The following is a 13,862-nucleotide window of genomic DNA, read 5'->3' on the forward strand; positions in this document are numbered from 1 at the left end:
AATCACGTGCCTAGTGCAGGGAAACTTCCCTGTGGGATGAGGGAGTGGAAAGTACTTAAGCAATATTTCAGGTCCTGTATAACATTTTAAAGTAAAGTAAAGCACAAAATGTTAGTGATAATGAGAGCTGGCAAAATCCTTGCTTTGGATCACAGACCACATTCTGTGTTACTGAATATACTTGCATAGGGCTATCTAAATCATCAACCCATCTTGCTAAGACCCATGTTATTAAGTAGCAGATGCAGTACTAGGAATGAAAGAAAGAGTAATTAAGGTTATGTAAGGGGGAGAAATGCAGGCTCTATGCGTGCAGCAGCTGCTAATTGTTGCAGTCATGTAGGACAGTGGTCTGAGGGATGGCTGTGTACCTATTTATGCATTAGGTTACCCTTCGGAGAGGATGTTTTGGATGGATTTGAGTGTGCTATAACCTATCTTTGGATTTGCGGCATGACAAGTTCTAAAGGGAATATGGTTGCTATAGAAGAAGTAATATTTTTTACGTATCTTCATAACGTACTTGTAAGATTCTGATCTTTTATCAGCAAAGATAACCCTGTTAGTGCTCAAGATTCTGAGCATGAGCAAGGAAAATTGATTTACCAGACATTTTGAAAACAGGAGAAAATGGTGGTGATGATACATATTGCTGCATCATGCTACAGCGTAAGTTCTCATGCATCCTTCAATAACCCAACACAGAGCATTTCTTTGGTATCCCTAATGTTAAAAGATTTAAAGTAAGTTTAAAACTGGTAGGTTGCAGTACTAGTGCATAGTTAGCTCTGAGCGTAAGCTACAACTTCCTCAAGCCAATACACAAACCCAGAGTTTTTAATCTCATGCCTTTAGGCCTTGTATCAGGACAGGAGCTGGCTGTTGCACTAGATTTCTGCACTTACACTTAGTGATTCAGTCACACCTGAATTCTGCTTAATATGTCTCAATCATGGTGACCTAATACTTAGTATTTCTAAGTCACTAAGCACATTGCAGATCTGTAGAGGAACAGTTGTTTAGCAAAAAGAAATATGTAGATAACACAGGTCTAGAAAAGTGTTTTAATCTGTTCTTAATATATGAGTGATCATCAGATAAAAGGCTTTTTAGTTAGAAATGTTACAGATTGTAGTACTTCTATTTAAAAATAAAGAGGAAACAAATAATAGAATAACCTGTTGCCATGCAATATCATGCAAGTAAGTTAAAAGTTGGCAAAAATAATTACTACAAAAGATGTGACTAAGCATGTTATGTATGAGGCCTGTCCTGAGCCGCTTTAGCTGACTCTCATAGAACACAAATTTAAATGTGGAATTGATTATTTAGGGCACATTTGCGCAAAACTTACACGATAATTGGTCCTGAAAATTCCTTTTGCTAATGAGCTTTATGTCACTTGATGTAGTTGTGTCTGTATTTTAATATCTCCCATGCTTTAGGACATCCTGGATGTACCAAAGTAATGCTGACAAATCAGATTATTCAACTGTTAAGTTCTCCTTGTGATCCCTTCTTCTCCATTATGGTTTACATTATCACAATACTTCTAATTTAAGCTCTCACATTTGTTTAGAGGGGAATAAGTTTGGAGAAATATTGCTGTCTTAAATTATATAGCCCAGAGGTAAGGAAAATAAGCACAGGATAAAGCAGGATCCAAAGTGTACAACCACTACTGCTAATTGTTTCTATATAAATAGAAGATGATGGGCATGGGTTAATGGAGACATCACAAGGTAACTGTGAAGATAGCTGCTTAATTGTTGTTAAATGCATTGAAGATTTTTAAGGTAAAGAAAGTTTGAAAATGTTCAACAGTTTGGGGTTTTGGGGTTTTTTTGGTCCTTTTTTTTTTTTTTTTTTTTCAGGTAAGAGGAGAAAGGAGGATATCATCCAAGTAAAATAGTCCCATGATATGTGTAAAAGAAAGAGAGAAAAGGGGATTTTTATAGTTTCCCATTGTAAAGCAGTATTACAGATTAGACTACCAGGTTCTTGTACTGACTGTATAAGTGTTTGGCACAAAACACAGCTAACCAAATAGCTATCAGAACATAATTTCAATGTGTGCTATTAAATGTGAATAAGTATGCTTAGGGTAGCTCAAAATGCATTTTCACTAGTATTACTAAGAGCTCACAGAATATAGTAACAGAAACAACGCTAGAAAAAGGGACATTTTCCTAGGATGAGAAGGGTTGTAAGGAGTCAGTGCTGGAAACGCAGTGCTTTCCTCTTCTCCCTTTGTCCCTGTGTTTGGCTGGAGGGTTTTGCCAAAACAATTAGGATAGAAACATGATAGTAACCACTATGAGGGTGGTGAGACGCTGGAACAGGTTGCCCAGAGAGGCTGTGGATGCCCCATCCCTGGAAGTGTTCAAGGCCAGGTTGGATGAGACTTTGAGCAACCTGGTCTAGTGGAAGGTGTCCCTGCCTATGGCAGGGGGGTTGGGACTAGATGATCTTTAAGGTCCGTTCCAACCTGAACCATTCTATGATTCTGTGATTCTATGAAGTTACAGGGAACTTTTTACTAGCCCAGCAAAAAGTTTATCTTATGAGTTTTGCAGTCAGCTAAAGTGGTAATTGAGCTTAGGGTCTCTATCAGGCTCATATTCCTATGATTATTCTACCTGGTAGCCACATACTGTCTCAGCTTACAAGCTAAACCATTGCAGCCAGTGAAAATGGCTAAAATGTGTAAAAGAAAAAACCAAAACCAAGACCAACCCTTTCTGTAAAGCCTGACTATAAATGACTTGCAGTGAAAGTAGTAGAGGATCCCATGCAGGGCCAGCGCTAGCTGGTGTATTAGTGCAAGGTTGTACTGGTACGTAAGCTAGAGCAACCGGAGAGGCCAATAGCTGATATTGATCCTACCAAAGCTCAGGTGAGTTCAGCATTAGTTTCTCTTTCTTTACCATTACTTCCAGCCCCACAGGTGCTCTTTTCACCTCATGAAATTACTGAATTCAGAAAGAGAAAGTAAGGCTACTTCTGTGTGCCATATAATTACAATATTTCTATCACAGGATGTGCTAGAGGTGCAAGAGAGCTGCTTATTTTGGGGACGTTTCTGAGTGATAGTGAATGCCTACTGAGAAACAGACTCAGAAAAAAAGGCCACTGCTAAGTGTTGTAGTAAAGCTGAGGGGCGACCTCATTGCTCTCTACAACTTCCTGAGGAGGGGATGTGGAGAGGGAGGTGCTGATCTCTTCTCCCTGGTATCCAGTGACAGGACATGTGGGAATGGTTCACAGCTGCGCCAGGGGAGGTTTAGACTGGCTGTCAGGAAGCATTTCTTTACCGAGAAGGTGGTCAGACACTGGAACAGGCTTCCTCGAGAGGTGGCCGATGCTCCAAGCCTGTCAGTGTTTAAGAGGCATTTGGACAATGCCCCTAACAACATGCTTTAACTTGATCAGCCCTGAATTAGTCAGGCAGTTGCACTAGGTGATCGTTGTAGGTCCCTTCCAACTGAAATAGTCTATTCTGTTCTATTCTAAACTGAATAAGGAAAAGGCTGTGGCTACGCAATGCTGTAGATGACATTGTCACAAGCAGTGACAATCAGGATGAATGGAAGGGTACCTGGCCCAGACAGCCAGATCAGCAAAAGATCCTCACTAAGTAGCCTAGGCCAACTAGCTTTCCCACCAACAGACTGTTGTTTCTGCATGATGCGGGAAGCAGAATTCCAGAGTCTTAATGCAGGTTGGATGCAAACTATTGAAAAATTCCCAGGGAACAATTTTGTCAAGACCTTTATCAAGGCAGATATGCAGAGGCTGATATTTTGCAAGCTTTCATTGATCTGACAAACGCATTGCATGTGGTAAGTTGCTGTGGTCTTTGCAGCCTCACAGGAAGTCCTTGTCTGTTTAAGAAAATTACAGTAGATTTTAGAACTGCTTCATATGAGTACAAAACCAAGTTCAACAGAATGATACATTCCATAGGACAACTCAAAGAGTACATCTTATAACTAGTCTTGTTCATGCTGTTCAGTAAAGAAGTGATGTATATGATCACTGTGGCCTTAAAATGAGTATTTGGATTTTTGAAATTCAGGAGTGTCACTTATTCTCTCCAGATAGTCTAGAGGGTCGAAAAAGGCTAAATGGACCAGATAAGAATTCTTGATCATAGCTACGCATGGGTTATCCATTCCAATTTCTGATTTACAGTTGCTGGGACAGAAATTTATTCTTCTATAGAAAGCTTTTGATTTGGCTGTCACGTGAAAAATTAGGGCTGTCACGTGAAAAATTAGGGAACAACAAAAAGGAGTGTCTGTGGCCCCTCTGAACTGAACTGCTTGTTTGAGAGCTGCTTATTTTGGGGATATTTCTGAGTGATAGTGAATGCCTACTGAGAAACAGGCTCAGAAAAAAAGGCCACCACTGACAGGCACTTTCAAGAAAAGAGTAGTCTGGCATCAGGCTCTCCGCCAGGTGTATTAAGGTTTTGTGCTGCTTTTGTCATGCAGGGTAAGTCTTTGGGAGCTCGACAGAAGATAGGTCTTTGGACTGGAGGAGTTCTGCTATGGAGACACCAGCTTTCCCTGCTCTGGAGGACGCTGTGTGATGAGCTGATCAGTGGCAATGTTATGACTGTAAGTTCACCAAGGTATTACTGACTAAAGTCCAGCTGTGACAGACCAGAGGCATTGTCCAGTTGAACTAAATACGAGCGCCCAGTTCCTGTGCGGTGAGGCAGAATGGGGTTACAGGAAGCACAATTCCTGCCCGAGGGGCTTCTGAGACTGTAAACACCGTCCTGACTGCTTGCAACATAGTGCTTGACTCTTCAAGTTCTCAGCCATGTGTAACACTGCAAGTAGGCTGCCATTTTGAGGGAAGACATGGGTCTATCCAAACTCTTTGACTGGAAAAGCATTCAAGTCAAAGGATGCACCTGGCAGCAACAGTGCATTGGCACACATATTGAATGGCAGTGTAGATTATTTACTACCTGTGGGCCTGTGTGCTAACCTACCCTTGATTCGCCTATGCCTCGTAATGCTGCCATCCTCGACTTTGAGGAATTTCCTCTAGTGATGTCAAGAATGAAGTTAAATATTATATTGCCTCTATTTTTAAATTTACATCTTACAGTAAATAATAAGCTTCTGACTACCTGAGTCAGAGGTGAATGTATCAAAACCACATTTGCTTACAATCTAAACAGGACTAAAATTTTGTGCTCCCACATGCACCCACAGAAATTTCAGAGGTTGAAAAGAAATGTGAAAATGAGATGAAATTACACAAGATTCTCTGGTGGATGTGGCTGTTTTGAGAGTTTAGTGACCTGAATTATCCATTTTTTTCCTCAGATCAGGACAACAGAACAACACACATGCTCATTTTAATATGGTAATTGGCAGCATGAATAATTGAGTTAAACTGACAGTGAATGTAAATGTGTGCTAAGATTATACCATGTAAGGCAGACCTAGGATGTTCATTTTATGTGGGCCATTGTCTGCAGCAAAGGGGCGAATCAATAGCATCAGTGTTTTGAAGTGTCACAGCCAAATCTGCCAAAGCTTGTCTGTCTGAGACATAGGTCTCATAAAAATTACTTAGCCTCCCCAGCTGCATTTCTTTATAGCAGTATAAGTACTGAGAAAGTCCTTTTATACCTTAGACTTTTTTTCCCTGTTCTTACAGATAAAAACAGCTTAAGTTTTGCATAGCACTCTCTAATAGAATGAGATTAAAGTCCTCCTACTAATTCTAATATTAATGGTTTTAGGCATACATTAATATCTTGTAATATGAAAGTGAGAAGATGCATGCTATTGTTCAAACAGGAGAAAAAGTTACAGTCGTACCTTCAGGCACTTACAAACCTTGGGCCTCTTCCCTCCTGAACAAAGAGGAGTTCTACAGTTGTCTGTAAAAGATGCAGGACTAGATTCTAAATTATCCTGCAAAGCATTAAGGCTCTATTAAAGAAATGTACTTTCACTAAGGAGCTGAAGAAAAAGCTGCCAGTCTAACTTATTCCATATAACCAAGGGGGTGATTAAATGTTCCAAATATGCAGAAGTCAAATGTCCCATTTCTGCTTTAAATCTTTTCCTTTTATAGGCTGTGGGTTATACTCCCTGCTTTGAAAACCTGTGCTGTTTAGGAACAAGAATTTATTTACAGTTTTAAAAACTTGCAACTAATCTTGGATGAATAGTCTAAATTAACCTTTGGCAGAGAAGTTGTAATTTCTAAGCCAACACATAACTGCATTTTGCATTAGTTCAGGAATATTGGGTACTTTGAGGGGTTAAGAATGAAATATTTTCCATGATTCATATCTCTTTTAGCTTGAAAAGTCAACAACTCAATTTCAATGTAGCCAAAAGGGGTTTTCAGTCCAAAATGTCTCATTGCTTGCAATTAATTTGGGTTCTTGCAGTTAGGGTTTTGTATCACAATGCATCAATGCATGAAAGCAGCTGCACAATGAGTAGTGCCACATGTTTGAACTAAAAATAACCTGTGTATATTGTTGCTGCACAAACAGTTGTACATTTTGGTCACTGAAGATAAGATAATCTCTGTGTTAGAACAGTGGAGATGCATATGGCAGAATCAGATACATATTGTAGAACTGTGAGGGGATGCTTGTGTGCGCCTGCTCGTGCCACTTAACCACACCCCATCCTTTTCTGTTTTAGCAAGGATGCTGGGTTCTATTATTTAAACCCATGAAAAAGTACAACAAAACTTTTAGTGATAAATATACTTAGGCAAATGAAACAACTTCTGTTTTCCCTGAAATAAGGATGTTGGAACTTAGACAACTGACATGGTGCTTTAAGGAAGGGGAAAAAGGCTATGCTAGTTTAGAATTAATTCTGTCTTGCAGATATATCTATTGGAGGTGGGGGGGGTGGGGGGAAACAAACAAAAAAACCAAAAACCAACCAACTGAAAATGGTATGCTTTCCAACTTGCTGAGCTCAATCCTTCTTCCACTTACAGATCAGTGTTTTGTGCCTGCACTGAAGAGTCTGTGCCTTTCAAGAAACTCCAGAAAATTAATTGTGGTCCCCATCCTGCTAAGGTACATAGAGTGGCTTGCCAATGGATGACTCCTTCATCCAAACATAGAGTAACCTTTGGGTCTCAAAAGCACTTGCTTCTACTTCCAGCCTTGCACCTTAATCTCTGCTCTCCATTCTGAAGTAAATTGCACAGAAGAAGAGTTAAAGATTATGTCTAAGTTTTTCTTTTTGTTCCTTATGTGAATCCAGTTCTGTGGCCTGCCTCTCCTACTGTGCACAATAGTAGCTCTCCAGTGCCATACTGCACTACACTAGGGCCTGGGTCTTCGTACGTGCTGGGAACTGCTGGTGAAGCACAACATAATGGAGGAGATAATACCAATTTCCATTAGAAGATAGCAGAACTGCCAACTATCACAGCTCAATAGGCACTAATGTCTTAGGCAAGTTATTTTCTAAGCTTCAGTACAGTTCAATGTGCTTAACTGTCAACAGCCACACCTGACAAGCTTTGGTTGCTGCCACTTGCTGCCTTTCAGCTGGGACCAATGTCTCCAGTCAACCAGTTTGGATTATAAATTACCAGTGGAAATGATGAAGCTCCATTCCTGCAAGTAAGTCTTGATTTCATCTGACAGGATGCAGTTGCAGGTGGTTATTGATTACCAAGTGAAACCTGTACAGTATGTGCCCTGTCTGAACATACTAACAGAATGGTAATATGCTTGAAAAAACATACCCAGTTATAGTACTAGCAGAAAATCTATAATAAAGCATATTATAATTATGGTTTATAAACTAGGTCCTTATAACCATTTACGTGTCATTAGGTAAATGTCTAATGTTTACAACAGTTCTCTTATATCTGTTAAGTTATATAGGTTAATGATAATATATTATCAAGCTGATATATGTACTTGCTGGTTGTCTGTCTTCCAAAATGAAGCAGCAATTGCATACTGACAGTAGAGAAAGAGGGGCTGGGATCCTGCAGCTGAGCATGCAGAGAAGGCAGGAAAGAGTCAGAGAAGTGTTTAGTTCCCCGTTAGGAAGAAGCCAAGAAAGCGAGTTTTTAAGTCCAGAGTATTAGCTATAAAGATACTTTGATTTGTGATTAAAGAAACTGACTGCTGTTGCATCTGTTCCTGAGAAAATGGGAAATAAAAAGGGATATATTCTAATTAGAATTACACCTAAACTTGCTTATTAACTACTTCTAAAGGTGAAGAACTCAACTATTGACTATTTGAGCAAAAAAGAGTGATAGTATTTGAGTACTACTTTTTCTTATTTCAAACATCATCTCTGCTTTTAAGTGTGTGTGCCTTTGTCACCTTTTTTTTTTCCTTTTTGTTTTGAGAGGGAGACAATAGTAGTATGTGCCCATGGAAGAACTTGCAATGTACAAGGACTTCCATTCTATATTGGCAGACAAGTAGATGTATTTCTGGCATCTCATTTGTGCTAACTAACTAGACCTATACTGACAGTAAACAAACAAAGAAAAGCTGTGTGCTAGCAATTTTTTATTCATACTTTTGCCAAGATGTACTTGTTTATGCACTTTCTCTGTGCCAGGATTTTCAGTAACAATGGCATTAAAATGTAACCTCTTCTCCCTTCTTTTTTAACTGGTAAGCTCATTTATTTTTCTTGAAATTGGATATTTTAGAACTGCTGTTATCAGTTAAAAGAGCTTCTCTTTTCTAGAATAATAGCATAGTTGTGTGTGTAAACCAAAAGTTCAGACTGCAAAAAACTGTTGTAAGGTGGAGCTAGAGAAAAAGATATGCTAATTTCACATTATATTAAAGATTTCTGTGTTTCTCCCTCTCTTTACCATAGTAAATTGTTTTGACTAATTTTAATGTACCTAGAAATTTCAAGGTTCTGAATTCTGGATTTTTTCTTTTAGAGGCTTAAGGATTGCCTACAGCCAGCATCCCTGTACCTAAGATTTCATTCTTAAACTTTCTTTTATAGCACAGGAACAAAGGAACTAAAATATTTGTAAATACGGAAAAAGGATTAGGATTCAGATTCTTCAAGAACACATAGGACTGCACGTTATGTGCCTTCCAAGAAAATAAGTGGTAAGTACTAATCCATGAAAACTTTGCTATTGATTTAGATAGAAATTTTGATAACTAACCCTCAGCTTCAAAGCCTACTTTCCAACCCATGTACACCATGGGGAGTACTTGGGAGGGTTTGGTGACCAACATGGAATCCAAACATTTAGGTTTCAAAACAGGCACCTAAATGCAGCTGTCATCACTTCTTCCCGCCCCCCCATCTAATCCTTCCTTTCTCTTAGGTTTAGGCATCTCTTTTTCACTCAGAATCCACAGCCTAGAACCTTCTCTTTGTAGATTATGGAAAGAATGGAAATCTGTTTTGTATATAAAAGCCTTCTTGACTAGGCTGCCTGTCTGGCAGGTGGGGGAATTTCTTCCTAAGCCTGAAGAAAGCCTGAATCCTTCTGGTTCAGTCAATCTTGGAAAGTGGGCCCTGCCCCTTTTTTTGGAAGCTGCACCAGCCTGCAGGGTGGAAAAAAAAATGCATTGTTCAGTAAACCCAAGGGTAAGCGTTGGAAGGTATGTGATGACTTATTAGCTTATTGGTTGTCATCTGTCTGGGATGGAGAATACCCCAACTATGTCAGCATTTCATATTAAATAGTGGCTAAAGTAATATGTTTAGTGTTGGGAGCAGGAACCGAAGACTAGTGCTCACACCGTTACCATTCCTGGATGACCATTTATCACTCCGTTTCCATTGCTTACTGTTCCTTAGGCTGTATGCATCTAATGTTCACTGTCACAAAGACACTCTATCTCTACAGCAGAAACAGAATATCCTCCCCCTACCCTCATTTTTGCACAACACTATCTGTGGTCTGACCACAGACACCAAATCAAACTTTCAGGGGCTTGGATTCAGGGAAAACTTGTTTGTGAATCCCAAGCCACCTCGTATGTGGAATAATCAAGAGGGTTTGCAGCTCAGTGAGTGTATCAATGCTTTAGGCTATGGTCAGTTATGGTATATTTCTAGTCATCGTTTTAGCTTTGCTAGTAAAAAAATAAAGGTGTATGTTGACTCCTAGTTGCTTAAACATATTAGTTACTGTTTTTACATCACTACTGTTTTCACATTACTACTGTTTTTACTGCCTTGGACTTGACAATGTCTATATGCTATCGTCTAATTTGCTTTTTTTCTTCTTCTTTTCCCCTATCCTTGGGAAACTCAGCCCTTAGGAAAAATAAGATGCATCTGGAAACATTCAAAAGCCAAGATTCAGAGAAAAACTTTGAAGGGGAGGGCTAAGTACTAAGGCATTTTGGGTTCCAGGATAAAGCAGAGTAATACAGGGTTTTGAAAAATGACAGGTTTGGATTCAAACACCTAAATACCATTTCATGCTCACATTAAACACCTAAGTCAGTTTTGCTTTTTCCTTTTCGTGTTAAAAACCCCTTATGTTTTTTTAAAAGTATTTTTATATATACTCAAGTTCCTACTATTGCAATTCTCTGTAAAACTGAACACATTTAATTATAGTGTAAATAATCTTTTAAGAAATTAAATATCCTGTTTTAGACAAAGCATCAGAATGCAATAACCAGGGATAGATCCCCCCAAAATCGTAATAGCTATCATTCCTGGTGCATGAGGAAATTATATCTTCAAAGCTTTGTCTCAGGTGCTGTCTATCTGTGTAGACTTTTAAGGTCCCACAGTGAAGGCTACCATACAGAAGGAGAAAATAGATCTTCCTCATTAATTTCAGTGTCCAGGACATCAGACTAGTGGCTTCAGTGGTGGGGTTAGAGTACTGCCAATTTTCCTTGCTGAGGTTTTCCTTATAAAAGACTGAGCTGACCTCAATTCTTTTTTTCATTGGGGCTGGAGAAGAAACAGAAAAAAAAAAAATCTTCTTCTTTCCCCGCTAAGAAGAATTAAGTGCATTATCTTCTGAAAGTGAGAATTAAACTCTTGGCTATGTTGGGTATTTTACCTCCTTAACGTGATGATTTTTGAAGTTCCCATTTTAACCAGCTTGCTGTCTTGGATGAGCATGATCTGAGTCAGGGGTGAAGAATTTATTAGGCAGCAGAACATGGAAAATACACGTGCTGCAGTGTAGATCATGGCTCTCTAAATCCTGTTCTCTGTTTAACCTCAAATGTTTAGTCCCTGAAAATTGAGGATTACAGGGCACAAGTAATATCTAGTCTGGAGCTTTGGAAATATGTAATATATTACATATAGGTTTCTGGGTTTTATTGAAAAGAAAGAAAAAGGTGCTTTTCTTACATAGAGCAAGAAGTGGTTTTTTTAATTTTAAAACATGACAGGAAAACATGTTTTCCTATTGGTATGTTAATACTGGACCTATTGAATCCACACAGTGTAATGCTCATGATTTTGTGTGAACTTGAGAATTGTTTAGGGGTAGTTAACTTGCCCAGTTGAGATAAGGCTGAAATGCATTCCCACACAACTGGATGTGTTGTCCTGTAGATACACTCTGTAAAGTAGCACAAGGAGCAAGAATGAAAAAGATGGGAAACATGGGGCAGAAAAAGTTATGAAAAGGGGGCTTAGGGCCTTTACTGTCTCTGTTTAAGGTGTCAGAAACAGCATATGTCATTTATTCATCAAGATTAGGTTTGTTTTTTCAGTTTTGCAAGTATTGTCTATGGAAGTGCTCCTTGTAAAGACAACCATTCCTTTTGTTAGTGCTTGTGAAAAAAAAAAATCACGACCACTGTGAAATGTGGGAGATAATTAGTAGCCTATCAATAAACACAAAACAAGCAAACAAACAAATGGAGCTCTGAACTTTTAGTTCATTTACACTTTCAGAAAGCTATAGCTTTAATAAAAATATGCATACTGTTCATACTGATTTGCAGTAAAATGATGTTTATGTAGCCCAGCTGCTGTGTGAGACATTTCTCTCCCATAAGAATATGTAGATACCCTAAATCCAGGACTGAGGCTGTAGCTTGGCTGCTACAGACTAGCACTTATCCCTCCTTATGAAATGGGGTAATGTGGCTGGGGAAGTATTCACTAATTTAGAGCTTTCTGAAAAAGGAGCTGTCAGAAGAAGCAGAGGTGTGAGAAATCACAACACAGTAATGGAAGTCATTGGCCAAAACCCACCAGGAGAGAGGAGACTGAGTGATCGAAGAGGAGCTCCCAGAAAGCTGTGAGTATAGTCCTGCATCCTGTGCTGGACAGGAACACTTGGGCAGTGCACTGCAAACTCCTGGTGAATTAGAACAAGTGGTACTGGAACAAGAGAGACAAATAATACAGATATCAAAGTAAGCAATTCTGCCTACTGAAACTATTCAAACCAGTGTGTCAGGGCCAGAAATACCAGCTTGTATCCCACTTCAGGAACCTGGGAGAAAAAAGAATGGAAAGCAGCATATGTAAGGAAAGATTAAAATGCATGGGTTTAAAAGGCGCAGAACTATTTAATTTTTTTTTTTACATTGAAGAAGTTAAACAATGGGGCACTACGTGATCAACCTATGAATAAGAGCCAAAGCTCCTATCTGCATTTAGATAAGGCATGCTAAGAAGAAATGTGGATATGCTGTGTTTGAACCACCTAGAAATGCTGCTTAGGAGTATGAATTTGACCAAGAAGTAGGAAAACTAGTCTTCTAAAACAGGAACAAGTCTAAAACAGGTGAAGCAGGGCACTAAAGATCAGCATTGATTTCACAATGGCAAGTTACTGTTTAATCAATAGCATGGAAGGCTGTTGATTCTATTTTTTTTGTTTGTTTCTATGCACAAACGAGAACATTCTTTGCAGCAGCTCTTCAGAGAGGATAGTTTTTGGGGGGTTGTTTTGTTCTAGGGTTGTTTTGGTGGCTTTTTTTTTTGACTAGTAATCCCAAAGGAATCTAAATATAGATAGTGTGGATCTGAATCAAAAATGGTTTCCTCTCAGTTTGTTGAACTGACAAGCTGCCAATTTAAAAAAAAAAAAAGGCAATTTAAATCTAACTGTAAAACATAAACTATAGTCAATCTAGTGAAACCTGGTTCATGAAAAAGGGATGAAAACAAGCATGGAGTTCCATTAGGAACAGTAACACATATTTATATGGGGAAGAACAGAATACTGTTAAGCTGTTTAGAAAAGTTACTGCAAATGCATTATAGTAGTATTAGAGCATTAATGGGTTGTTTACTTTAAAACTTGCAAAGATTAGTGCTTTGTACAAAAGCACTAGTGGCTTTCTCTTGCGATACCTTGTTGCCTGAGCGTGGTTTCAGTTAGCCTAGATTGTGGCAGCTCCACAATCCCTTCCTGGGGGCTGGCAGCATGTACTGCTCTCTTTTCCTTCTTCACGTTCTCTACAAATTGCACTTCTGAACTCTAGATTGCTAGGTTCAAATGCTGTGTCACAAGGGTAGCAGGTTAAAGGGTCTGTTTGTTCCTTTTTGTATTTGGAAAAGCAGAATGAGGAAAATAGTTGTATTAAAAAGGCAAAAATAAATCACCCTTTCCCAGGCAAAGCAAAGTAATGATAGCAAGTTCAAATCAACAACAGGAGCTGCAAAGGAATCTTTTCCCTGGTTCAGCTAGCCTTCTCACGTGAGTGCTTTCCATAAAGAAACATTGCTGGATTTCTCCCTTTTTTCCATTCCTAGAGAATCTGTTTTAGAGAGAGGGGTCCTACTCTCTATGCATTATAATGTCAGGACTCAAGCGCACTTGTATATGGTTCAGGGTGTTCTAGTGCTATAAGATACTGATGGAGAAAACCCTACATAAATCCTATCCAATACTTGGGAGACTTATTA

The 13,862-nt window shown here is 38.9% G+C and overlaps 1 long non-coding RNA gene across 1 annotated transcript; it reads left to right on the top strand.

The window, feature by feature from the left end:
• The first annotated feature begins 4,714 nt into the window (after positions 1 to 4,714).
• LOC128152503 (uncharacterized) lies at positions 4,715 to 7,552 on the top strand. Its single transcript, XR_008238675.1, has 3 exons — positions 4,715 to 4,774; positions 6,997 to 7,078; positions 7,515 to 7,552. It is a non-coding gene; the product is annotated as an uncharacterized LOC128152503 (long non-coding RNA).
• Positions 7,553 to 13,862: the final 6,310 nt, after the last annotated feature.

The sequence above is a fragment of the Harpia harpyja genome, chromosome 2, assembly GCF_026419915.1.
Source record: "Harpia harpyja isolate bHarHar1 chromosome 2, bHarHar1 primary haplotype, whole genome shotgun sequence".
NCBI lineage: Eukaryota > Metazoa > Chordata > Aves > Accipitriformes > Accipitridae > Harpia > Harpia harpyja.